We start from the raw sequence: 12536 nt of genomic DNA, 5'->3' as shown, positions 1-12536 counted from the left end.
GGAAGACTCACCTCTCAATCTGAACAATAGTTGATGAGGTCCTGACTCCGAATCTCAACTCTAAAAATACCCTTAAGTCAAACTTAGTCAACCTTGGTCAAAGTCAAAGTCAACACCCAACCGAGCCAACCCGACGAGTCGACCCAGCCGAGTATGTTGGGCGAATGAAATGTCTAGATCTACAACATGGAGTGATAAAGTTGCAAATTTTATACCTTTTGGAGGTTGCAAACAATGAGGGTATCTCAGACCCAATATGGTTCCAAGCTCCAAGCTCTTCTCACCACCTTCTTCTTCTTCCAACACACCTCCAAAACACTCTTATGGGCTCAAAATGGACTTTTCTCACTTAGGGTTTCTTGAAGATGTTTTTCACAGAGGGGGGTTGAAGAAGAAGGAGATATGAGGCTTATAATGAGGTTTAAATATGACCCAAACCCTAAAAATTAGGGATTACCCTTTCATCACGAATGCCCCGCGTACGAGGTGCGCGTCCAGCGTACTCTACTTGGATGAAATTACGAAATTGCCACAATAGGCCAATCTAGCAGCCTTCCACAAATCAAGGGTCAAAATTGCAATAATATGCAAACATAGGGTTTAATTTACCTTGACCTCGGGATGTTACAATTTTCCCCCACTTGAACTAGAATTCGTCCTCGAAGTCGGCCATCGCGAACAACTCAGGATAATGCTCCCGCATCTCAGCCTCCAGCTCCCAGGCCACTAGGAGCCTTTTTTATGCTTCCACTGAACCTTTACCAAAGGAATCTCTTTGTTGCGCAGGACCTTCATATTTCTTTCCAAAATATCCACCGGCCTCTAAATATAATTCATGCGCTCATCGACATGAATATCATCCAAATGGACCACTGACTCACTGTCCAACACACACTTTTGCAACTGAGGGACATGGAAAGTGTTGTGGATCTAACTGAGTTGACTCGACAAATCCAACCCTGGCGATCACACGGAAAGGTCCAATATATCGGGGACCCTATTTCCCCTCTTCCCGAAGCGTATCACACTATAACATCCCAAAAATCAAGGTCAAAAATTTCATTTTTATTATATTCAAACACCATTGTAACTTTATCCAAACATTGAAAAACATTTATATAAAAACTATTATCAGAGTTCATTCCCAAAGTTCACATATTGCGGAAAACGCGGGTGTATGCACTACGATTGTCTCGAGCCCCTTTCATTTGAAAACTGGAGTATCTGAAACATAAATTGAAAACCGTAAGCACAAAGCTTAGTGAGTTCCCCAAATACTACATACTATACATACAATAACACATAGTGGCCCCGCTATGTCTTCGGGCCCCGTCCAATCATCGAGCTGAGCTCGGAAAGCATATAAACACATACACATGCAATATAAACAGCATACAAATAGTCATCGGGCTTCGCCCGGCATCGGAACTTAGTCTAAAAGCATATAAAAAACAGGTACATGCAAGAGTCACAAAGACATGTAGCATTCTATCAGCATAACATAAACATGAACCGACATTGATGCCTTCGACCTGCTAAACCTGGTGAGGAAACTCACCTCGAATGCAGAAGCTTCCTGAAAGAATTCCCTAGTTGCTGCCATGACGACACCTCCGAACTATCAAATCAAGATTAAGACCAAATAAACAATTGGGCTCCATTCCAAGACCTACTAACCATATTAGGGGTAAAATGACCATTTTACCCCTGACCCAAACAAGAACCAAAACTGAGGCCCAACCTCAATAACCAAGAAGGCCAAAAACCAAAAGATCCACAAAGGCCCACTAATGGCCCAATTTTCTAAATTGGACCCAAGCCCATATATGCCTTATCCTAAGCCTATACTTCCCTTAATTACAATTCAAAATACCTCAATTACCCCTTGGGACAAACTTGCTCAAAGTCATAAATCAAAAGTAAAAGTTAACGGTCCAAGTTGACCCAACTCGCCGAGTTTCTTCATTAGACTGCAAAGGTCGGGCAAAACCCCATCAAATCGCCGAGTTCACCCATGAACTCACTGAGTTCGCCGGAAACCTAACCTCTTAATTCATTAATCCAACCTTTTTGAAACTAAGGGCTTCTCAACCCAGATCTTAACTGAAATGGCCTCAAGAAGGGTAAAGTTTCCAACTTTACCCCTAAGAACCACCAAAATGGGTTCAAAACCCAAACCTTAAACTTAAAAGGGTAAGGACTTAATCATTAAGAACTTATTCCATAAGGACGCAACTCCAAGATGCAGATTCGGCCATATAAGGCTAGATGGTTATGTAAATTTCCAACTTTACACTTATTCATGATTAGAAGAAGCTCAAAAGCTTAAAAGAGGCCAAAAGAAGGACATAATGAATGCATGAACGCTTAGGACCATAATGTTGGCACATTTATGCCAAAAGAGCTCATGAAGATCATAGATCTGAAAGGATAAACACTTGGGACTTCTACTTCCCCAACAACCACCTACCCATGACTAGAGCATACAAATAAACCCAAGAAGAGATCTAAGCCAATATTGAGCAAGGTTAGAACTTTATATCCGAAATGTATTGGAAATGGAGTAGAGAACCAAGATCTGAAAGATCCTACTTGAACCACCACCTTGCACCAAGCTTCTCTTCCTTCAATGAGCCTTGAACACCAAAAAACACCCACAATGAGCTCACAAAACTCAAGGAGGCTCTAGGGTTTCTAGATTAGGGTTAGGGGCTATGTAGGCTAGGAATGAGGCCAACACCTGAAACTTAAGGTGTTTAAATAGGGTGCAAAACCCCAAAATTAGGGTTTCCTAAGCAACGCCCAACTCGTAAAGTTGGCTCCTCCAATTCGCCGAGTTGTCTCATTAATCTCGTGACCAAAACTATAGCACCTGGTTCTCGGTACATACTTCTTGTAATTTTAAATTCTTAATTCTTGCATTTTGCCTTGGACTCGGTGACTTGAAGGACCAACTCACCAAGTAGGAGCGGGATGGGACACGGGGTCCGAGCCGTGAACTCGGCGATTTGGTCCCCCGACTTGGCGAGTAGGCCCTGTTTGGGCAAAAACCATAACCCGAGCATTGTCACCCTATTTAAGCACATTAACTCGGCCCCTTGTCCTTAACACTTCCAGAGAGTTGTAGTGAGAGTCCCTAGTCCCCCCATATTGTGCTTGTGAGTGAGTTCTTGCTTGGTGAAGGGAATTGGAGATTGGAAGAAGAAAATAAGAGTTTGAAGACTGCAAGAGAGGGAGTAGATCCGAAATCTACTTTGGGAGAAGCTTTCATTCAGGTGGTAAAGTCTCTACCTTGATCTTTAGTTCATTAGATCCCATTTTGTCCCAATTTGGTGGTTTTCAAGCCCTAAAACACCAAACTCCATGTGTTTGTGCTTAATAATCCGAAAGGACTTCAGATCTAGACTTTATGGACGTGTTAGAAGCATAAAGTTGTTGTGGTTGAAGTGATTGAGGACCCCATGGAGTGCATGACCTCTTAAAGAGCTTAGAATTCCATTTTTGAGCTTATAGGGCCATGCATGCACGTAAAGTTTGCAACTTTACGTGTTAAGCATGCCCTAGGATCATAGATCTGTGGTTTTGAAGAGTTGCATGTCTCAGATTTGGCTCATATGGGAAATGGGCCAAGGGACTCGGCGAGTCCCAAGGTGGAACTTAGCGAGTTCTATGAATATGGCCTTAGACTCGATGAGTTGGATAAACAACTCGGCGAGTCCTATGAAGATTGCCTGGTACTCGACGAGTTGTTCTTCAAACTCGACGAGTTGCATGAACTGTTATTGTGTACGAAGGGTTTAAGTGTTAGAAGTCCAACCCTTCGTGTTTTCACGAAGGATTAGCAATATAACGTGTTCCGTTAGTCCCAGAAACCCCAGATCCGCATAAAGGATGTTCGGATAATGATCTGGAAGCGAGTGGGAAGTCTGCTCGCATGGACTCGGCGAGTTGTTCATGGACTCGGTGAGTCAGGTCAACTGGCAGTTGACTTTGACTTTGACTCTTGGTTTGGATAGGGGTAAATGGTCGTTTTACCCTGAGATCGGTTAGCAGTATTTGACTAAGTGTTTTGTGGGAATTATAGCTGGAGGATTTCCGGAGCAGGAGCAGCAGAAGACAGTCAGTTCCCACACCGATCGACAGCTACTTTGAGGTGAGTTACCTTCCAGTAGCGGTGGGTCTACGGCTACAATGTCGGCCCACCAGTAGGAGTTGTATGATTAGATGATTGTCTTTGTGATATCATCTAGGTTGCTACTACCTGATATGTTATATGATGGCATGATATGTATATGTGATAGTAGTAGAGTTCGGTTGTCAGGACCGAATGGCAGGTCAGACACCCCAGATATGTCTGACAGTATGTGATGATATGTTTATATGCTGACATGATATGTTATATGTGATAGTGGTAATAGGAGGGGAATAGTCCCCAAGTTTCGGTCATTAGGACCGAAGGGTAGATCGTACACGCCAGATATGTCTGATAATATGTTATGTTATGATATATGTGTTAGTAGCAGTAGGGGTGAAATAGTCCCCGAGGATCGATTGTTAGGACCGACGGGTAGTCAGCACCCCAGAATGGCTTGACATGGGTAGTCAGCACCCCAGAGCGGCTTGATACGGGTAGGTCGGCACCCTAGAATGGTCGTACCGGGTAGGTCGGGCACCCCAGAATTGCCCGACAGTGTGTTTGATATGTGATTGTATGGTATGTGGTATGTTGGGAGAACTCACTAAGCTTCGTGCTTACAGTTTTCAGTTTTGGTTTCAGGTACCTCTTCTTCGAAGGGGAAGGAGTTGGCGCGGTAGCGGTACATCACACATGTCAATGTCTTTTGTACTCTGACACTTTTATGATTTATAAAAATGTTTACCAGACATGCAATATGTTTTGTGAAATGATATGATCGTTGAACATTTTATTCCTACTGTTTTGCTAAGTACATGTTTTAAAAATGAAATTTTTGGCTCGTATTTTTGGGATGTTACAAAAACAATTGTTACTCGCCGAGTTAAGGCTCCTCAACTCGTCGAGTAGACCCATTAAATCCTCACGATTCTTTATCTTCAACTCGCCGAGTTGGTTCCTCCAACTCGCTGAGTTCAACTTGAAATTGGCATAATCCACAATTAACCTTCTAGATTTCGGGTGTTACACACACCCTTCCAGAGCGAGACCTTCAATAATACCATATCGTCGACCTGAAACTCCAACTCTAATCGGCACCTGTCGGCATAACTCTTATGCTGACTCTGAGCTATCTGCAGTCTCTGCCTGATATGTTGAATAAGCTATGTGGTCTGAAGGACCACTTCGGTCCTCTTATGCTGACTCTGAGCTATCTGCAGTCTCTGCCTGATATGTTGAATAAGCTATGTGGTCTGAAGGACCACTTCGGTCCTTCCCATAACCCCATGACCAACCTCTCCCCAACATATCAGGGTACGACATCTCCGACCATACAAGAGCTCAAAAGATGGGGCACCAATTTTTGGAGTGGTAGGTGTTGTAAGAAAACTCTGCAAGTGGTAGGTAGGAATCCCAACTCCCAACAAAATCAATGACACAAGCCCGTAACATATCATCGAGTGTCTAGATGGTCCCCTCACTCTGACCGTCGGTCTGTGGATGGTATGCAGTGCTGAAATGTAGTCTTGTGCCCAGTTCCTTGTGGAACTTCTGCCAGAATCGGGAAGTGAACCGAATATCTCAGTCTGAAACATTGGAGACCGGAACCCAATGACGAGCAACAATCTCCCGGAGATACACATCGGCCAACTTTTCGGCCAAAAAGTGGGCAGTCTTGGTCAATTGATCCACGATGGCCCATATAGCATCAAAACCCTTAGCCTTCTTCGGCGACTTGGTGATAAAATCCATGGTGATCTGTTCCCACTTCCACATGGGAACCTCCAAAGGCTGCAGCTTCCCATGCGGCCTCTAATGTTCGACCTTGACCATCCTACAGGTTAAGCACCTCTCGACATATCAAGTTATCTCCCTCTTCATATACGGCCACCAATAGCTCGATCTCAAATCTCGATACATATTTGGCTCCTGGGTATATAGAAAAGCGAGACTTATGAGCCTCCTCCAACAGTATATGCATGATCCCATCGGAAATTGAAACCCAAACCCGACCGCACATGGTCAACAACCCTCGACTATCGGTGACAAACCTATCGATCTCACCCCTGGTCCTCTCATGTTTCCAGTACTCCTTCCGAACCCCCTCTACCTGTGTCTCTCTGATCAAACCCACAAGCAGAGAATCAACAGATATCCTCATACATATCTCGCCAACTGAAGATCCTGCCGAATTGTGGATCACAGCATCTGCTACCACATTCGCTTTACCCGGATGGTAATGGATCTCTCGGTCATAATCCTTGACCACGTCCAGTCACCTACGCTGCCTCATGTTCAGGTTTGGCTGGTCCATAAGATGTCTCAAACTCTTGTGATCTGTGTATACAGTACAACAGACCCTATAAAGATAATGTCTCCAAATCTTGAGGGCAAACACCACTGCCCCCAACTCCGGGTCAAGAGTAGAATATCGCGTCTCATGTGGCTTCAGCTACCCTGAAGCATAAGCAATCACTCGTCCCATCTGCATAAGGACCGCCTCCAAAGAAGTGACGAATGCATCACAGAATACCATGAAATCCTTGACACCCTCTGGAAGGGTCAACACCGGGCCCTCACATAATTGTTGTTACAGCGTCTCAAAAGCACCATGCTGCTTTGGGCCCCATTGGAAATCCACTCCTTTCCTCGTCAGGCGAGTGAGGGGCACCGAGATCTTGGACAAATCCTAAATAAACCTCAACAGTATCCCGCCAAACCCAAGAAACTCTTGATCTATGAGGGAGGTTTCGGAACCTCCCACTGCATCACGACCTCGATCTTGGCCGGATCGACCAAAATCTCATCCTGGTTGACAAGATGTCCCAGAAACCGGACCTCTCGTAACCAAAACTCACACTTCGATAACTTGGCATACAACCATTCCCGCCTTGGTACCCCCAAAAGCTCTCGAAGGTACTTCTCGTGCTACTTTCTAGTCTTGGAATAAACCAAGATATCATCAATGAATACAATGACAGATCAGTCGAGCATCGGCCTGCACACCCGATTCATCAAATCCATAAACACTGCAAGCGCGTTGGTGATCCCAAATGGCATCACCAAGACTCGTAATGCCCATAATGAGTCTGGAATACGGTATTCTCTGATTCATCCTCTATCACTCTCACATGATGATACGTAGACCTCAGATCGATATTGGAGAACCAAGATGCATGCTGCAACTTATCGAATAGGTCATCAATCCGCGGAAGGGGGTAACGGTTCTTCACCGTTAACTTGTTCAAGTCCCAGTAATCAATGCATATCCGGTGTGAAACATTATTCTTCTTGACAAACAGTATCAGCGCTCCACACATCGAATTGATCAGTCTAATGAACTGCCTGCCTAATAGCTCATGAAGCTAAGAGGACAACTCCTGCATCTCGGGTGATGCCAAGCGGTACGACGCCGTGGCAAACGGAGCCGCACCTGGCACTAAATCAATCCTAAACTCAACCTGCCTATCGGGTGGCACACCGGGTAACTCCTCTGGAAACACATCAACAAACTCCTTGACAATTGGCACCTTTGAAACTGAATTCTACTTCCTGATCCGAGTATCAACCACATAAGCAAGGTAGCCCGCATACCTATGCTGAATATACCGGCGGGCCTTGTGGCTAAACAAAACCATGAACCAACCCTATTACTCTCTCCATATATAACCAATTCTCCCCCACTTGGGGTTCGAAACACCACTTGTTGACCCTCGCAATCGATCATAGCACCAAACATGCTCAGCCAATCCATCCTCGCTATGCATACATCCTCCATGGGGATAAGGATCATATCAATCGGATAAGGCACCCCGAAGATCTCCAATATACAACCCTGATACACTCTGGATGCAGGAACCTCGTGTTTGTTGGCGATAGAAACCTGCAACGGACACTCCAACGCACTAAAGGGCATACCAAAATCCCTACTAAAAGATCGAGACATAAAGGACCGACTCGTGCCTGACTCAAATAACAAAAGTGCAGGCAAAGAATTCACTAAGATCGTGCCTATTAGAAGCATAAACATAAGCATACCATAAAAAAAATATTCAACAAAACAATAAATAGAAACATATTGGTCACAACGTTTGGTACGGCCATCTCGGCTGTGAGCTAAAAAGCACGGCCCCAAGCCCTCGGGGGCTCCACCCTCCCCTGGCACCCATCGGTGAGCCTTAGAGTGGCAGGTGTTGGGGCCTGTGTTGGCTTGGCAGTGAGCAATGGACAATTGACCTTCATATGGCCAACTTGATCACAGTAGTAGTAAATCCTGGTACTCAAAACTAGGGCTAGTTAGCGGTAATCTCTCGCATAGTTCCCCTCCTTGCCACATTTATGGCATCCAAGGACCCTCATGAATCTTGCCACACTTTACACAAGTGTGGGCCCTCTGACTCCCAGACCTCACATCAGCAACCTTAAATCGCTTTGCCGCAGGATGCGACTGCATAGGGGCATGCCTCTGCTCCCTCGTTTGGAGCTCCATCTCCATCTCATGCCGCCTCGCGGCCTCCTGCAAATCAAGAAGTGATCCATAGCGTTGAGTAGATACGAACTTCTGAATGTTCGTCTTGAGCATGCTCAAGTACCGAGTCATCTGAGCTTTCTCAGAAGCAGCAAACTCAGGGAAAAACATAACTCTCTCTGTAAACATCTTAGTGATGTATGTCACTGACTTGGTCCCCTGCCTCAGGTCCAAATACTAATGGGCCAGCCTCTCGCGCTCCACCAACGAAACATATCTCGAGTGGGACATCTTAGAGAACAGCTCCCATGATACTGCAGCTCGCTGCTCTAGGGTGTATGAACTAGTAACTAGCCTTTACCAATCCTTCGCTACAGACCGAAGAAGGTTTAGAGCACACTTGACCTTCTAGTCAGTTGGGCAAGAGCAAGTGAAGAAATTTCCCTCGGCATCTGACAACTACCTCATGGAAATGACCTGACCCCATATAGATAGTGCCGCCAAATCTTGAGGGCAAACACTACTGGCCCCAACTCCAGTTCATGCATCGAAAACCGAACCTCGTGAGGCTTCAACCGCCTAGAAGCATACGCAATAACTCTCCCTCATTGCATGAGTACTACCCCCAAACTGGTGATAGAAGCATCACAATAAACAAAAAAAATCCTCCACGCCCTCCGGTAGGTTCAACTTTGGGGCCTCACATAATTTTTGTCTCAGCGTCTTGAACGCAGCCTGCTGCTCAGTCCCTCAACGAAATCCATGCCCTTCCTCATCAAAACAAGTGAGAGGTACAAAAACATTGGAGAAATCCTAAATAACCCTTCGATAATACCCTACTAAACCAAGAAAACTCCTAATCTCCGAAAGAGACTTTGGGACGTCCCACTGCATAACTCCCTCAAGCTTCTCCAGGTCGACCAGAATCCCATTCTAGTTAACGAGGTATCCCAAGAACTAAACCTCATGTAACCAGAACTCACACTTCAAGAACTTGACATAAAACCTCTCCCTCCTCAAAACTCCTAGGAGCTCTCGAAGGAGCTTTTCATGCTACTCCCTGTTCTTGGAGTATACCAAGATATCTTCGATAAAAACAATGAACGATCGGTCAAGCATCGACCAAAATACCTAATTCATTAAATCCATAAATGTCGTTGGTGCATTGGTAAGCCCAAACGGCATCACCACAAACTCATAATGACCATAACGACTTCGGAACGTTCCCTTCTCCACGTCCTCCTCCCTAAATCTCATCTAATGATACCCTAACCTTAAATCGATCTTGGAGAATCAAAATGCACCCTTCAACTGATCAAAGAGTTTGTCAATTCGTGGAAGTGGGTAACGGTTCTTCATCGTCAACTTGTTCAACTCCCGGTAATCAATACACATCTCGTGTGAACCATCATTCTTCTTAAAAAACAAAGTCGACGCTCCCCAATGTGAAGAACTCGGTCTAATAAACTGCTTGCCCAATAGCTCCTAAAGCAAAGAGGACAACTCATGCTTCTCTGGTGGTACTAATCGGTACGGTGTCTTAGCAAGTGAACTGCAACAGGGACCATATCGATCATGAACTCCACTTGCCTCACGAGGAGGCACGTTGGGTAATTCCTCCAGAAATACATTTGGATACTCTCTGACTACAGGCACATCCAAAACCGAAACCCCCTTCTCTACTCGAGTATCAACCACATATGTGAGATAACCCATACACCATGATGTAGATGCTGGTGAGCCCTAGAAGCAGAACAAAAGGTTGATCCAATCATGGTACCCTCGCCATAAATAGTAAATTCTCCCCCACTTGGGGTTCGAACCACCACCCGCTGCCCCTCACAATCTATCGTGACCTGCTTAACCAATCCATCCCTACTATCATGCATACATCCCCCATATGGATAGGATCAAATCGAATAGGTAAAACACCCTGAAAATCTCCAAGTTACAATCCTAAAAAACATTGGATGAAAAAACCTTGTGCTCGTTGGCAATGGAAACTCACAACATGCACTCCAACTCTCCAAGAGACATATGAAAACTCTTATTGAATGACTAGGACACAAAGGACCGACTCGCAACTGAGACAAAAAGCAAAAGAGCAGGTAAGGAGTTCACTAAGAAGATACCTCACATAGATATAATCATAAGCATACAATAAAATAACTTGACATAATCATAAATGAAAACATACCAGTAGCGATGTCCGACGTCGCCTTGGCCTGCTCTGTCGTGAGCTGAAAAGCATAACCCCTGGCCTTCATGGCCTAAGCTCTCCCTAGTCGTCCATCTGTAATCCTCAAAGTAGTCGGGGTTGGTGCCTACATTGGTCCGACAACAAGAAAAGGACATTGGGCCTTCATGTGGCCCACCCGATCACAATGGTAACAAATCCTGGTGCTGGGTACTGGGGCCTGCTGGCAAAAATCCCTCACAAAATGCCCCTCCTTTCCACATTTGTGGCAACTACTAGCTGATCGAAAAATACCCTCATGCGCCTTCCCGAATTTGCCACAAGTACAACCCCAATTACATCCATATCATGAAACAGCGGGCTTGAACTGCTTTGCTGCAGGTTATAGTTGCACCGGAGCCTGCCTCTTCTCCCTCGTATGGATCTCAATCTCAATCTCCCGCCTCCGCGCGACATCCTGAAGCTCAAATAGGGTATTGTAACGTTGGGTAGACACAAGCTATCGAATCTCAGTCTTGAGCAAGCTCAAGTACCACGCTATATGGGCCTGCTCCGAGGCAGAATACTCAGTACACAAAAGATCTCTCTCGGTAAACATCATGTTGAACTCAATCACCGACTCTGACGTATACCTCAATGCCAGATACTCCTGAGCCAACTTCTCTCTCTCTCTCTCTATCTCTCTTTCTTTCTCTCTCTCTCTATCTCTTTTTCTTTCTCTCTCTCTCTCTTTATCTCTCTACCAAGGGAACATACTTTGTGCAAAACATCTCCAGAAACTACCCCCAAGTAACAACAACTCTCTTTATCTCTCTCTCTTTATCTCTCGACCGGTAAACTAAACTCTAATTCAAAAATCATAGGGGTTGCTCGAGGTGAACGTTGGTGGGTGCCAGAAGTGAACGATGGTGGTGCAGGCAGTGTTTTAAAAGGCACGTCATTGTGCGCGTCAAGGCGTGTCATGGCGTGAGGTGTGGCTTCGCCGTTACAAAAACCTTCATTACGTTGTTGTTAGGCATGACGCGTGTCAAGACGTGATATAGTGTGTCATGGTGCATTATGGCATGTTATGACGTGTTTTTTTCGTTTGAGACATGTTTTGTTGTTCATTGTTATGTCTTTTCTAATCGGAGATACAAGTATTGTGTTTTTTGTTAACTTTTTGTTATTAGTTATTGATATAACATTTGTAAAAAGTAGTTATATTTAATATAATTTATATTTATGTGGTAATATAATTATAAATTAATACAAAATCGTCACCTTACATCACGCTTTGAAAAATGTCATGGTTCGCCATGACTCGTTAAGCTTGAGGTTTGGCATTGCCGTCATGTCACAACTCACGCCATTTAGAACTTTGGGTGCAGGTGATGAACGATGCTGGTAAATGATCAACCACAAAAGAAATTGAAACCATACGAACTATTCTTATAAATTATAATAATCGGTTAATAGAAGATATGTTAAAAACTAACGAAAATGACTTAATAGACATGTAAGTTGTAAGTTTAATGACCTATTAAACAAAAGAAATACTTTAATGACCAAATCGAATAAATAACGATAATTGATTAGGCTGTAGTTACGTTTACCTAATGTTAAAATCATCCTAAAAGTTTTTGTGTTTAAATAATATGTTGAAGCAAATTTAAAGTTTATTTAACTTTTATCTAAACTCTAATTCAAAGATGAATTATATTTTTCTTTTTCGGTTTAAATGAAACTTTTCTTAT

This window comes from Lactuca serriola, chromosome 8, assembly GCF_051521515.1.
Source record: "Lactuca serriola cultivar US96UC23 chromosome 8, Lser_US96UC23_V15, whole genome shotgun sequence".
Taxonomy (NCBI): domain Eukaryota; kingdom Viridiplantae; phylum Streptophyta; class Magnoliopsida; order Asterales; family Asteraceae; genus Lactuca; species Lactuca serriola.
The sequence above is the reverse complement of the archived record's forward strand: the minus strand, read 5'-3'. Positions refer to the sequence as shown.